General features: G+C 31.7%; 1 long non-coding RNA gene across 1 annotated transcript; it reads right to left on the reverse strand.

Moving 5' to 3' along the window:
* Nucleotides 1–2,468: 2,468 nt before the first annotated feature.
* LOC127701738 (uncharacterized) lies at nucleotides 2,469–11,400 on the reverse strand. Its single transcript, XR_007982189.1, has 3 exons — nucleotides 11,013–11,400; nucleotides 10,400–10,515; nucleotides 2,469–2,594 (listed from the first exon to the last, which is right to left on the reverse strand). It is a non-coding gene; the product is annotated as an uncharacterized LOC127701738 (long non-coding RNA).
* Nucleotides 11,401–16,538: the final 5,138 nt, after the last annotated feature.

Genomic DNA, 16,538 nt, shown 5'->3' on the forward strand with positions numbered 1-16,538 from the left:
AACAAAAATGATCAAAATAAGTTTGAAGTTTACTTGTGCAGTACAATTGATACCGTTTGTGTTATCATGTGAATACTTAGAACTTTCAAATTACAAAAAAATAAGCAATATCAAGAAGAAAAAGAAAAAAACTTTTAAAATCAAATATAACCTAAATCTTTAGCTACGTGTGTTACGCTTATCAAAAGTCAGACAACTGTATTCGCAGTTTATAGTAAGAATAGACATTTCCAAAATACCGGTACATACAGGAAATTGAATTTACTTTTGAATTTCCTATAAAAAGCAATTCCTTTCAAAATTTAAAATCTAGTTAACTAAGTAGTATTTAATGTAAAGAGCTGGAAAAAAATTGGCCGTGGAATACACTTTAGTTGTAACTCTGATTTTGAATTTATCTAATTGAACTGTAGATAAACAAAAAGATAATCCCTCACTAAAATATTACATAATTTACACTCATACTCACAATTAGGAAACTTAAACAATTTCTACAATTTCATTGTAACGTTGTGTCAACTAATGTCTAAAACACAATTTATTAAAATTTCCCAAATTAAAAGTAAGTCCACACATCACTAAGACCAATACACAAATGAAATGCCTAAAAGGGAAGTCATCCATTAATTATAAACATTTCACGGACAATGAAACAAATTCTTGAATAAAACCAATCAAGAGATCATTTGAGCCTTGAGCACTTTACAATATTCTAAGTTTGTAAGAGAATGATAATCACTTTCATCATGATAAGTACTCGCTAACGCTCGTACTTAATCATGAAGAAAGGGATTATCATTCTCTTACATATACATGGACATCTGAGATCAATGGATCAAATTCCTTTATATCGAACTCTTTAACAACTGGAAATAAATTTGATGACAATAATAAGTAGTCAATAACACTTGTCTCATAACAAGTTTTTTTTACCAATACCTCTATCATTACCTACTCTAGAGTTTGCTATTCATGTTATTTCTTTTACATACATTTAAAAGTTTGTGCCCGTAATTATTTGGTGCACAATCACAACTTGTAACTCTGTGTAATGGAATACTGTTTCTAGGTAAATTGTCGTAATCAAACATATATCCTCGTCTGAGCTAAATTAAAAAATATCAGCTAAATTTTCGTCCGGTATAATATAGTCTGGTAAACTACCAGTTTTGGCATTAAAATCACCAAAAAGAATACAATTTAAACTGTCTATGTTTTTTTATATTTAGCATCTCATTTTCTACTTCATCAAATGATTCACTTGTTGAATATTTCGAATTTGCAGGTGGAATATAAACACAACCTAATAGACAATCAGTTTTCTGGTTTATAATAAGTTTTGAGATCTTGACCCACTGTATAATTTCACAATCTGTATTTAAAAAGTTTAAATAACCTTTTAACTGATTTCTATACATAACAATAATTCCCCCCTGATTTTCTTTTACATTTTTTTCTAATTTTAGAATAATACATATAGTCATCAGGTATATTTAATAAATCAGTGTCAGACAGTTTTGTTTCTGTAAACAGACAAATATCATATTTTTTTATCATCTCTGTAAATTCCGGACATAACAATTTTTGTTTTATACCACAGACGTTAAGAAAACAAAAGTCAAACGAAGTCAACAAGTTCAGGTCAATAACGTCATGTCTGATACTAAATACATAAAAACTGGTGTACCACAAGGCTCTCTCCTTGGCCCTCTGTTATTTATTTTTATATATCAATGATTTACCACTGAACATAGAAAATTAATTAATAGATTTAGATGCAGATGATTCTACTTTACATAGTAAAGGTAATAATGTACATGAGTTGATGCTAACCTTCAAAATGATATTTATCCCAGCCGGCATTTCAACGTTGAAACAACGTTGAATCAATGTTGATTTGTAACGTTCAAAAGACGTTGAATTAACAGTTGGTTTTGAAAGTTGACACAACGTTGAATATCTGACGTTCAAACAACGTTATATTTTCGACATTGGATCAACGTTGATTTTTGATTGAATATAGGTTGAAACTTAACATTGAAACAACGTCACCCTTATATTGCAACAACATTGTTTCATGTTGAAATAAGCATTTCGTTGCTTGTTGTTGGTTCATCTGTCATATGTGTTTGTCGTTACACAATAAGGCGGTTGTTTTTTTCTCGTTTGAATTGTTGAATTATTATGTCCGGGTCATCTATCGCAGATTACTAGTATACGGTGTGATGTTTGCTTATTGTTGAAGTCCGTTTAGTGACCTCCACGTCAATTGGATATTTGTCTCATTGGCAATCATACCACATCTTCTTATATCTATATTAGTTAGTAACCACACAAGCTATTGAAGCCACATGACACTACAGAGGACAACAGCAAGATTTGAAGAAGAAAAAAAGTACAACAGATGTCAAGTATGACAAAATCTCATATAGCCAAAAGGTGATCTGGTAAATGAATACAAACAATCTCTTAATTCATTTTTAATATTGTCGTAAAAAAGAATTGTAGTCTCTAAACTCCTCCAACCATTTCTGGTGCACAATCCTTCTTTAATTCAGCTTCTGTTATTTTTGTGTAGGCATCCATTACTCTTCCTGAAAAAAAAAAAACAAACACATATAATATTTTGTAAACATGAGTTAACAATTACGTAGAACGTCGAAGGCAGGAAATAAAATGTTATAACGGCCAGTTTTTTTTTTTATAATTTACTGTTTTACATAATAGCCGATCTTTTTTTTACCATTTTTCGCTCCTGTACATGTACAATGTAGCAATGCCACCTATCTCGAGCACCACAATCTATTGTTCAAATGTCACCTATTTCGAGCACCAGGATCTATTGTTACAATGCCACCAATCTCGAGCACCAGGATCTATTGTAACAATGCCACCCATCTCGTGCACCAGGATCTATTGTAACAATGCCAACCATCTCGAGCACCAGGATCTATTTTAATAATGACAACCATCTCGAGCACCAGGATCTACTGTTAAAATGCCACCTATCTCGAGCACCAGGATCCATTGTTAAAATGCCAACTATCTCGAGCACCAGGATCTATTGTAACAATGCCACCAATCTCGAGCACAAGGATCTATTGTAACAATGCCACCAATCTCGAGCACCAGGATCTATTGTATTAATGCCACTCATCTGAAGCACCAGGATCTATTATTAAAATGCCACATAACTGAAGCACCAGGATCTATTGTACAAATGCCACCTATTTAGAGCACCAGGATCTATTGTAACAATGCCACTCATCTCGAGCACCAGGATCTATTGTAACAATGCCACCCATCTCGAGCACCAGGATCTATTGTAACAATGCCACCCATCTCGAGCACCAGGATCTATGGTTAAAATGCCACCTATCTCGAGCACCAGGATCTATTGTTAAAATGCCACCTATCTCGAGCACCAAGATCTATTGTACAAATGCCACCTATCTCGAGCACCAGAATCTATAGTAACAATGCCACCCATTTCGAGCACCAGGATCTATTGTTATAATGCCAACCATATCGAGCACCAGGATTTATTGTTAAAATGCCACATATCTCGAGCACCAGGATCTATTGTAAATGCCGACTATTTCGAGCACCAGAATCTATTGTTAAAATGCCACCTATCTCGAGCACCAGGATCGATTTTTAAAATGCCACCTATTTCCAGCACCAGGATCTATTGTAACAATGCCAACCATTTCCGGCACCAGGATCTATTGTTACAAAGACACCTGTCTTAATGATTGCAGAGGTTATGTTTTAAATTTGATATGAATTAAAAAATATAAATACAAATCAAATCAAATAAAATGTCTTTACTAGTATTCCTAATTAAAGGGCCCATATAGAGCTCATAAATCAATACAATCACAAAGTGCATACAGTATCCACACAAACAACACATGCAATACAAATACAAATATTTTATTTATTAGCACAAACTCATCAACAATAAATGGTTAAGGCTCATGGTATATTAATTACATAGTTGATCATACATAATAAGTATTGCAAATAATGACTATATTAATATGTAATATTATAAACAATGATTATGAATTAGACATATTGACAATTTTATAGAGTTTGTTCTGCTTTACGCAGGTTCAGACTGTCTGAAATGAAAGAGGAAGTCAATTTTAGGATTGTGTATGAATTATTATTTAATAAAAAGATTACATTATTTTAATTTTTTTGAAATTTTGTAGGATCAACGATTATATTTGAAACATTTTGGTACAATATGGCCCTTTTAGTTGAGTATTTTTCACAATGTAAAAGAAAATGATTTTCGTTTTCAATTTGACCAGAATTACATACAGAGCAGTATCTTTCATTTCTGGGAATATTTAGATGTCTCCCTCTTTCAATCATCAGTATATGAGCGCTTATACGGATCTTACATATTGCAGCTCTGTCACTTCTGTTTTTCAATATATCAACATAGGGTGGTCTTCTGCCCATTATGTAGACACTCTTGAAAAAGTCTAACTTTTTTGATTCAAATATATTTGCATTTTGAACTTGCAAACATTGGTCATTAATTCTTTGTTTAATGGAATTTAAATTACCTTTAACATAATTAAAGTTATTGATGATATAAGACATTCCAAGTCCATTCAAAAGACTCTTGACCTTTATGACCCAAGGGTTTGAATCTACAGATTTAGTGAATATATCATATGCCAAAGAATTTTCCGAAGAAACTATATGGTTCAGGTAGTTGAATATTGAATATAATATTTTATTTTTCAAGGGAATTCTATTAAGTTCGGCTCGACATCCATCATAAGTTGCCTTACAGTGAACCCCTAATATATCTTTGATAAATTTAACATGAAGTTTTTCAAAGGGATCAGAGTCCTTAAAATGTGAATCCACCCCCCAAATTTCACTACAATATGTAAGAATGGGAGTAACTAAACAAACAATTTTTCAAGAAGTCTACATGGGTTGTTGAGACCTATAGTTTTCTTTATCTTATAGTATGCCTTCCTGGCTTTTTCCATTAGAGTATTCACAGCAAGGCAAAAATTGCCATTATACTTTAAAACAATACCCAAGTAACAATAATTTGTAACCGTTTCAAGATATGCATTATCATAGGTAAAATGGTTTAACAATGTCTTGTTATTAGAATTAAATATCAAAATTTTTGATTTATCAGTATTAACTTGTAGTTTCCATGATGAACAATATTCATGTAAAATATCAAGAGATTTTTGTAGACCCTCTTTGCTTTCAGATAGTAAAACAATATCGTCTGCATATAAAAGAATGTTCAAAGAGGTATCCCCAATGTCAATTGGATCCGTATGTTTGTTATCAAGATTACCTACTAGTTCATTTATAAAAAAGTTAAAAAGAAGGGGACTCAATATGTCACCTTGTTTAACACCCCTTTCTGATAGGAATGGAGGACTCAGCCCATTAGAGAATTTTATTCTACATACTGTATCAGTATACATTGAATAAATAACATTAAACATTTTTTGGGGGATATTACGTTATCAAATGCCTTTTTTAAGTCTATGAAGGCAGCAAAAACTTTTTTTCTTTTTTTGTCTATATTGATCAGTTATGGTCTTAAGAGTGAATATGTGGTCAGCTGTACGACTTTTCTCTTTAAAACCAATTTGATTTTTACTTATTAAATTTTTGATATCCATAAATTTTACTAAACGTTTATATAAAACCTTATTGAAAAGTTTACCCAGGTTGGAACTAATAGATATAATATAGTTCCCTGGATCAAATTTGTCCCCTTTCTTATGCAAGAGAACAATTAAGCTTTCATTCCATATTCTCGGAAATTGACCAGATTCGAATATGCTATTAAAGAGTTTGTGAAGTGGTTTTATTAAAGTAGGGATTGCATTTTTCAACATTTCATTTGAAATCATGTCAGCTGATGTGCTTTTGCCATTTTTAATTAAACGAATAGCTGTTACTATCTCTTCAATTGTTATCTCTGAACTCAAGTGAGCCAAGTCATCTGTAACATGTGATAAATTAAACTTTTCTTTTAGAGAGTCAAAATCTTTAATAATTTTAGAATGAGAACTATTGTGGTTTATGTCACAGCTATTTAATTTTTTATAAAACTGGATGAAATCTTCTTGTGGTAAAGATTCGTTTTGTTGGTTATTACTTTTTTGTCTACTTAATTTATTCAAAATGTTCCAAAACATCTTTGGGTCTTTCTCACATGTATAAAGTTCTGAAAATATATCTTTTTTGTATTTATTTTCTTCATATTTACATAGACGTCTAAGTCTAGATCTGCAAGATTCAGAAAACCAAGGTCGTCTTTTTGACCTATTTTGATTTTTATTTCTGACTGGGACTTTCTTAATTAGTTTAGCAGATTTCAAAGCATTTTCATATAGTATAGTATTAAATGAATTTACTGCTGATTCAGAGTCTTTAAAAGTGGATTTTAAAAACTATTCAAATTTGTTTTTACTCTCTATACTGTTACTATTTAATGTGTAGAGATTAATTGCTTCAGGGGTCCATATAAACTTATTTGGGATAGGATCCAACTGATATTGGGGTGTATTTTGAGGCATAATAAAATCTATTAATAAAGAACAACTTATTGTACAATGATTTGACAAAGAAGTGAAGTCATGTACTTCAAAATAACCAACTATATGTAATAATTCTTTAGACACAAGCATATTATCTACAACACTACATCCATTGTATGTAATACAAGTGTGCTTACCATGTAAATCGCCTATGGTTCTACCATTTAGTATTCTAAGGCCTGATTCCTTACATAAATTCAGTAGATACTTTCCACTATTGTTGACAAGTTTGGTGTCAAGGTTATTCATTGGTATATTTTGATCAGAAATATATTGTAAATCATCTCGATTTGAAGTACAAGAATTATCAAAGGCAACAAAATCTGGTTTTGTATTAGTATAGGCATTGAAATCGCCTTGGACTATAATGTGCCCTAAATTAGAGTATTTAACAACATCAGCTAGTAGCTTGTCATAAATGGGTTCTAACCCGGTAATGTTCGTGCTCGAATTTTCTGGAGACATATATACTGTAGCAATATATATGTCCTTATCTTATTTAAAAAATTTATGGTCCATTTTGATCCAAAGGATATCAGTGTGATATTTTGGTAATTTTTTTATTCCTTTTGAAATGGAATTTTTAGCAAAAATATTTATTCCACCAGAATTGCGTCTGGCTTTATGATGTTTTTTTCTATTATTACTGTCAACAAAGCAGAAACCTGGGATACTTATTTCATTTACATCAACATCATTTGTCCAAGTTTCAATAAAGCTTATAATCTGAAACTGTGAAATAATTTTGTTAAAATGGGGGTAATTGATCTTGTCAGTGGTGAGACCCTCAATATTCCAAACAGCAGTTTTTAGTAAATTTGTACACATTTTACAATTTTGATTTGATAAAACCCATTAATTTAAGATGATGGAACAACACAAACAAAATTATTACACTAAGTAGCATATATGTAAATATGCTTTAAACATTTTATAGTGATCTGATACATGATATTTCTTAATTCTACATGTATGTATAACTTATATATATTTGTTTATGTTTTGGTTGTATGTAATATTATGGCATACTTAATGATACATGTATGGTGATGCAAGATATAAAAGAGATTATGTACAATAAAAGAAGGAAAACATATATGAACCTTTTGGTATTTATAACATATACCGGTTCTTTGGGTACTTTCCAATTAAAAAGTAAACAAATGTTTAACATCGGGTGTTTTAGTTAAACAACTAAAGTATTGGCTATTGATGTTTATCTGTATTTTTTTTATCTTTAAATGAATTTTAAATTTAATAAAATGTAATTCAAAGAATTAAAGATATTTTTTTTATCAGAAAGAAAATTATATGAATATTAAAACTTGCAAAAAGGGTGGATTAATCTGTGGGAAAAAAGTTTTAAGTTTTGAAAAATCAAAAGTAAAAATGAAAAATATATAACCTATAATTTTAACTTCATAATTTGAAAAAATCATCTATTGTTTACATGTACTTATGAATAAAACAGGTATTAGACAGTTAATGTTGTACTTGATTGAACTGACGATAAGGTTGCCACATCCAAGGGACTTGCCACGGCAATATGTTGGGCGGCGGTTGACCCCATGGGGGACACAAAGCTTTATCATGTAGCATCGGACCCCACGGTGGACTTGGGGGGTTTTCTGGTGGCATCGGACCCCACGCTGGACATTGGGGATTTTCTGGTATCATCTGACCCCACGGCGGATACATAGTGTTTTTGGGTAGAATTGGAGGCGGTCTATCCATAGAATTGTCAAATGCACTGAATCTTTGACTAGTGTTTGGTTGCCGGCGAGAAAAGTTTATACCTCCTGCAGCGATTGGTTGTTGGTTAGCATGATTAGAACGTGAAGGTCTGTTCCCATACATGTTCATTGCTGTTTTAAGGTGTTTTACGATTTCAGGGAGACCTTGTTTACTGTTTAAATGAACCTGGTCGTAAAACATTTCATCTGTTGGTTCAAACTTTTTTTATTAATGTTATCTTTTGAAATTTCAAGCATTCTGTGGCTAGGATTTCGTTGGCATCGTGTACTCTTCCATCAGCCATGTCCTTCCTTCGAATTATAGGTAAAACAAATATTTTAGCATTTGGCCAAATTTGTGTTGTAGTGTGAAAAAGGTTTTCAAATTCCTTATTTTTAACTCCATTGTTCTGCAAATCCCTCGTTCCTTTGCTGATAAGGACATGCTGTGGTTTTATGTTTTTGCCGTTTTTCTCTATGAAAATGGAACAGGTTTCTGCTCCCCCTCTTATGTATCGTTTTATTGTTTTTCCATCTGGAGAAAATTTTTAGGAATAATTCTTCTGAGAATCGAGTCACTGAGAATGAGATAATCGCATTCTGACACTCGAACATTTTGAGTATAAGATTCACTTGTTCTCTTTTCTCTTTGTTCATTAATTGATTCTTTTGAGTTGCATCTTGAATTCATGCTTGTATTTATTTCCTCTAAACGTGAAATGCGATTATTGAATTCTGCAATTTTATTCGAAATTGACTCCATACTGTCATTGTTCTCTTCTCGGAAATCAATAAGAATTTTTTCATTATTTTGCAATTTCTCAATTATGGTATCTTTATTCAATGCAGATTCTTTTAACTGCGAGTCAAGAAGATTCATTTTCAATTGAAGAGATTCCAGAGACTGATTGCAGTGTTTTATTTTATTGTCAAAATTTTCACATATTTGATTTTTTTGGTTCGATGATATTAAGTCTGGGACAAATCCTTTGATGTCTGGCACGATAGTGTCTGTTGCATTCTTGAGGTCGGTTAATTTGTTTACAAATAACTTAAAGGAAATGTCAATAGTGGTCAAAGTTGCTGTAAGTGTGTCGAGTTTAGAGCTCAAAACTTGGCCGTGTTTCGCAATCTTTTCCTTTGGAGTTTCTACTTGATTGTCTTGGTTTTTTTTTTGTACCCTCTTTCTTTCCTGATTGGGGTAGATGTGTTGTTGACATTTGCAAGGGATTTTGCAAATGTAAAAGAAGTGTCACTGAGATTGTTTTCATTTGGAAGATTTTTTTCAATTGTAGATTGTTCAATTTTAGTATTATCTTAACTTAAGCTAGGATCATTTAAACTCTCATCATTTCCACTTTTTTGTAATAGGGAACTGGCTGGTGATTTCACTATGTTCTTCAAGGTTTCGAAATATGTTTCGCTAAACTGTACACATTTGGCACCCTGAATCACAACGGAGCCCGTTTTATAAAAGTTAATCTTTATGGTGCAGTTTTTGTCAGTACCACAGTCACATAAAATTTTGATAACTGCTTTTTCCTTTAAGAAGGTAGTTTTTTCTGTTCCAAAATAATGCACAATTGCATTTTTCCAGTGTTCAATCTTTTCAGGCAGTGTTCTGAACGTGACATTGTTTGTTTTACCATTAACTTGATGGCAGGGCATTGGTTCTTCTAACTGACAGTCTGTGTATTTGTTATTCGAGTTTATATCTGTACACTCGTCAAATTCATTACCTGTCACACAATTCTGGAATTTTAATGGTGGTTTAATTTCCCTCGGCACCGCCATTTTTATCACGTTATGTTAGGTGTAAATATTTCAAGGACTGTCAGTGTTAATTATCGACCTTTGTGTTATAAATTGAAGAACTGTAACTATTTTTAACTATTTCATTAATTTATGGAGTTCCATTCATCAAATACCATGGGTTTTATGTGTATTTAAGTGCAGCATGTGAAAGGCATGGGCGCATCCATTACCGGAAGTCTATACAATCTCACATACATACTGATTATTGATAATAAAAAATGTTAAGAATTAAAAATAAATACATACCTTGACAGCTACTACCTCTTTCAAGGATTTGTATAGTATTAATATACAAATCCTTGCCTCTTTCCTTGAATCCTTTTCCCCTAAAACTCTTTAAGTTACTGCTCTGTCCCTAATATCTGTGCAAAAAATAAGAATAACATCGATAATCGCCAAGCAATATTTTAAATTTGTAAAATTCGATTGAAGACTAAAAGAAATAATTAACAATTTCAGAGCATAGTTGACAATAATAAAAAAATTTGATAATGGATGACGGATTAAAATTTTAGATAAAAAAGGGGGAGATATGATAATCTTACTTGGCAAATTCGGAAAAGTTCCTTGTCTTTAACAAATGAGCAGTAAAGAACTAAAATAAACTGTATGTAGACTGAGTATGCTGTTTCCAGATTATAGTACATATTTATATAGAAGTGCAGTCATAAATTTGGAACGTACAACAAAAAAGACAATGGACACACTGAAGTCAGAAATGATATCTCTACAACATTCAATATAGCGAGATTTTCAGAATATAACGCGTTTTTGCATTTATAATCTCCCATTGTTAACATCGCACAAGCATTGAAAGACAATTAATACAGCAACGGATAATAATTAAGGAATCACTGACATTTCTATGAATTATTCTTTCCTGAAAACGGTCCTAAAATTGTCCAGGAAAATTGTACAATCTTCTGTGTTTGTATCACACTTCATGATCGCTGCCGCGTTTGAAAAAGGCCGTCACACACGTGCGATCATACATTAATCAGCATCATGTCACGTGATAATATTATCAATAGATTATTGGGAGTGCCAATCCTCGTGTATCTGTTGTGTATATGCCGCACTTTCACATGTTGTGTCTTATCTCTGATTAAAATATTTCCGGATAATAACAAATTAGTTAGTAGCATATTTCGACGAATGATAATTAATATTTTTGTATACTTTTATGATTTTAATAAACGACCCGGTTAGACGTCGGTTTGAGATTTAATTATATTTCTTTGGAAAATTCCTGATTTTACCAGATATTGTACAAAAAAATTAAAAGGCGACATTGATAACAATTTACATAGCAAAATCCTTATTTGTAAACTTTTGTTGATGCAACAACAAACGATGTACAACTATGATGATTCCTCTTTAAAACTGATGGTGAATATTTTTTTACATCTTTTTTCTCGACGAACCTCCATCGTTGACATGTCAACCAACATTAAACGTTAAAACAACATATTTCTTTCAACCTAACTTCAACATTAAAAATTCAACTAAAATTCAACGTTGAAACAACATACTTTCTGCAACCGATAACTTCGACGTTGCTGTTACAACGTTACAAGCAACGTCATGACAAAATATCAACCACATTTCAACGTTGAAATGACGTTGCGTGCCGGGTGGGATATTATTGAAAACTGGTGTTCGCAAAATTGTATGAAACTAAATGCCAAAAAATGTAAATCAATGATTATTGGTTTAAAACAGAGGCTTTATTCAACTGGGAAAGGTTTAGATATCAATATTTCAGATGAACAAATAGAGAATGTAGATTGTGAAAAACTTCTTGGTTTATATATCGACAAAAACCTAAATTAGAATGAGCAAATAGATAAAATGTCAAGTACAATATCAAATAGAATCAACTTATTACAAAAGAAAAGAAAGTATTTACCTATGCATATACGTATTATTTATTTTAATGCTTATATTCTGCCATTGTTTGATTATTGTTGCAATATATGGGGTAGCTGTTATGAAAGTGGAATAAATAAACTTAATAAGTTATTAAAGAAATCTGCTAGGGTTATAGTAGAAGCTGACATAATGACATCATCCAGTTTATTGTTTAATAGTTTAAACTGGTTAAATGTGGGAGAATGATTTCAATATCAAAAGGCAATACTTGTATTTAAATCATTAAAGGATATGGTTCCTAACTATTTACAAGAAAACTTTCATTTTACTGATAATCAAGATTATAATTTACGCTCAGCTGATGAAAAACTATTAAATCTTCCGAAGCCAAAAACTAATTTTTTGAAGAAAACATTTACATATTCTTGTTCTCAAATATGGAACAGTTTACCAAATGAAATAAAGATGAGTAATACACTTGTATCTTTTAAAACAAAATGTTACAAATTTTTCATAAATTGTGCAAATTAACATGCTTTTTCATTAATATCTATATACAATTGTATATTGTGTATATACCATTATAATATAATAGTGTATGTACTTTATAAATATGTTATTGTTATTTTTGAAGACTCTCAGGAAGATTAGTTTTAATTAATGGGATTATCCTCTTGAAATAAAGATTATTTATTTATTTATTTATTTATTTGTCCAAGGTTATAGTTGTCTTTCTGATATTATTTTACATCTCACCCCATTTTTTTATTCATTTTGTATTTACATTGTGTCATAAATCAAATTTATTCGTTCAGTGAATGTTTACTTGTTTTTGTTAACATGTCTTTTGATTGAGTTAAGCCATTTCAATTGATATTTTATAGTTTGTCTTTCTATGTTGTGATGTTACGCTATTATTTCAGGTTAGGGTGAAGGTTGGCGCGTGTTAAAACGTTTAAACCCGCTGCATTTGTTTGCACTTGTCCTAAGTCAGGAACCTGTTGTTCAGTGGTTTTCGTTTGTTGATGTGGTTCATAAGTGTTTCTCGTTTCTCGTTTCTCATATAGATTAGACTGTTGGTTTTTCCTGTTTGAATGGTTTAACACTAGTCATTTTTGGGGCCTTTTATAGCTTGCTGTTCGGTGTGAGCCAAGGCTCCGTGTTGAAGGACGTACTTTGACCTATAATGGTTTACTTTTACAAATTGTGACATGGATGGAGAGTTGTCTTATTGGCACTCATTCCACATCTTCTTATATCTATTTAGCAAATATTACTGTAAGCAACTGTGTGCATGTGCAGGAAACAATTTACAGTGAGAAATATTCGGTGCCCAAACCAGTACAATTTTGCCTATAACTCAATTGTTCAAGATACCGGTATAAAGGATATCAACACTGCCTGGCGTACCCACCACCAATTTAAAATCGCATCGGCAAAATTGTCACATCCAATAATAAGCTAGGGATTCTATCCCAGCAGGGTGCTCAATTTAAATATGAAGCACAAGTAGCATTTAAGTAATTTACTATTATACTTGCAGGGATCTGTTCAATCACCATACTATATATATATATATATATATAGGTTTGAACGTTGTTTTCAATTTAGACTTGTTTATATATATATATATATATATATATATATATATACATTTGGACTCCCATTTAAGGCACACATGTTATTACGACAATAATGCACTAATCTATGTACAACACTGTAAAATTTTACTGCACTGTGGCATTTACTAAAATCTAAAAGCAGTTCACGTGCCATCGATATATCAATGTTATTATTACAATCTGATATTCAGCATATAAGTTCTTACTTTTTATTGTTCATTCTAAGCCAACAGGCACATCTTTGTAGGTACTTTTCATAAGTCGCCTTACACTGCACCAGTAGACTTATAAATCCTACTTCAATAAAGAGACACAACAAATTGAAAAAGGGACAAAAAAAAACAAACAAAATTTAAACTCATAGCAAAAGTTACCTAATATATTGATACCTATATTTTGATTAGGCATATAGAATTTACCTTATACCTTACTAAAAATCATTGCAAAGAGTTATTTAAGTGATCTGCTTATTTCACTCAATATTACAACTTAACCATTTAAATAAACCCTTAAGCTTCACTCTTACAGGCTGAAATATAAGTACTGCAAAAATATGGATACAAAGCAAGCCTATTCTTAACATTAGATTGTCAATTAAAGTCTTAACTGTTAATTTTTAAAAGTATTAACTTAATAAATTTATTTAATATTATGTTATCAAATGGTTTTAAATGACATTCTAATAGAGATGTCCAATAAAATGACATTACTCGACATAACCAACCTATCTGACCGTATCTCGTTCTAATGCATTAGAGGATGACGGAGGGGAGCATATACTGCATGAATTTTTGGCATGTTGAATACACATAATTTGTTGGAATAGATGCTATTTAAAAATTAGCACAAACTACTAGTTTAATTCTATACATATTTTTGTTATTACATTTAGGATGTTTTTTTTTCATTTACAACAACCTTTAAAGCCAATAAAGGGAATAATTAATTCAGTTACTGGTAATCAAACGCACCGATAATTACTTCGTCATTTCACTTGACCCATATATTTATCTCTCAAACGATGAATTCTTAAAGCTACTAAATCAAAATTAAGTTTGAAAAAATAAAAATAATGAAATCTGAAGCGAGATCATATTCTCATTTTTGATTTTAAAGGTATAAGATTAAAACAAGAGCTTCAAACACACCGGAATGTAAAAGGTGTACATGACTTGCTGCTTCTTTTTTTTTTTAAGCATACTTCTATAATTTATTTCAAGATACTTTTGTCAAAGGTAAAAATTCAGATCACTGATACATCTTTCTGATAGTACTTTGTCACCTTTCCGTAGAATTTTATCAAATGGAATTTATGAGGACGCATCTTCAAGAAAAATATGATATCACTTTACTGAATCAGTTTATTTTTTTATATCTTGTCTTATAATGATGTTTGGATTCTATGAAGAGCCAGTACAAACGTATGCGTAGTTTAACGTCATTGCTCTTAAATTGATTTTCTAAAATGTTTGGCGTTTAACTTATACAAATATGTTTGAAAAACGGACATATACGGAATATTTGATTTAAGTTTTATTAAGTAGAATGATCATTTTAGTTTTATGACCAACTACTGATAGCAAGGGATATTATATTTACTGGTCTGTGCATCCGTCCGTTCTTCCGTTCTGTTCACAATATGAAACGTTTAAAATTATATACCAAATTAGAGCTTGACCCGGATAAAGTGGTGCACTGAACATGGAAATATGATCATGTGAAGGGGCACGGTGTCTTAAGGCGACACATTATTGTTTCAAATGTTTTGATTAATACACGTACATGTACATTTGTATATGTATCTTCCATATTCATATCTGTCTCTTTGGTCGCGTGCTCGCCTCGGCAGTAAGCCTTCTAAGGTGATCTGGGGAATAGGAATATGGTCACTATTGGTCTTGTTCCGATCGGCAGTAAAACCATTGTCAAAACGGGGAGTCCGTTTGGTTGTGCGGGATGTACAAGTACGCAGTCCCGTCCGGTCAGAGTGGGGACGTTAAATCCGATGCCTCTAGTACAGTAGTAGAGAGAATGCCAAGTTCCCTACACGTTAATTATGCATGAAATATTTGCGGCTGAACGTTATGCAACCAACTATCAATCAATCGACAGGAGCGTAACTTGTATTTTATTTCGTGTGAGGCAAATGATTTGAATGTTGACAGTCAAAGCCTCACCTTGGTTAAAAAACGTCAATGCCAATAGGGAGTGGACGGTTAATTGAAAATATGAATCGAAAAATAGGTGTAGGTGATGCATATTCTTGATAGGTCACACACTGGCAAAAAGATTCTGTCTATGTAAAATCCAGATTTGTGGAATTTTATCATATAACAATATTTCTTGTGCGCATTAAATCAATATATTCCAATGAAACTGCTGGTTAAAGGTTAAATTCTCAGTATTCAGTTACAGACAGGTCCTGATCAAAACAAAAATAATTGACAGAATTATATGTATGACCTCCTCTACAATGCTTCTGTACAGATCTGGGGATATTAAGTTTAAGATCCACTATGTTTTTTAACTTTATACGTTTAGCTTTTGTCAAAATATATGGATGATAATAACTGGGTGAACTATGAAGTCTTGCTTATATTAACCAAGATAGAAGAGTATTACATAAAATGTAGGAATGCCAAGTACCTGTTGAAAACTTTGTCCACCAAACGTAACAAGTTCGTTGTCAAAAACAAATCAAGCATCATATCAGTTTCACAGTTATGACCTCTTGTTTGTATCAGTTTTTTGCGAGGTATACTTTGTCTGTTACTTAAAAAAAATATTTGCATCTACCTTGTTCATTTTATGAAAAAAGTTTTCAAGACGTTAATAATGAGGAATGAGTGAGTAAAGAGTAAAGCAGTCAACGTTTTGAACCGTCGTCACTC

Source organism: Mytilus californianus, unplaced genomic scaffold, assembly GCF_021869535.1.
Source record: "Mytilus californianus isolate M0D057914Y unplaced genomic scaffold, xbMytCali1.0.p SCAF_5, whole genome shotgun sequence".
NCBI lineage: Eukaryota > Metazoa > Mollusca > Bivalvia > Mytilida > Mytilidae > Mytilus > Mytilus californianus.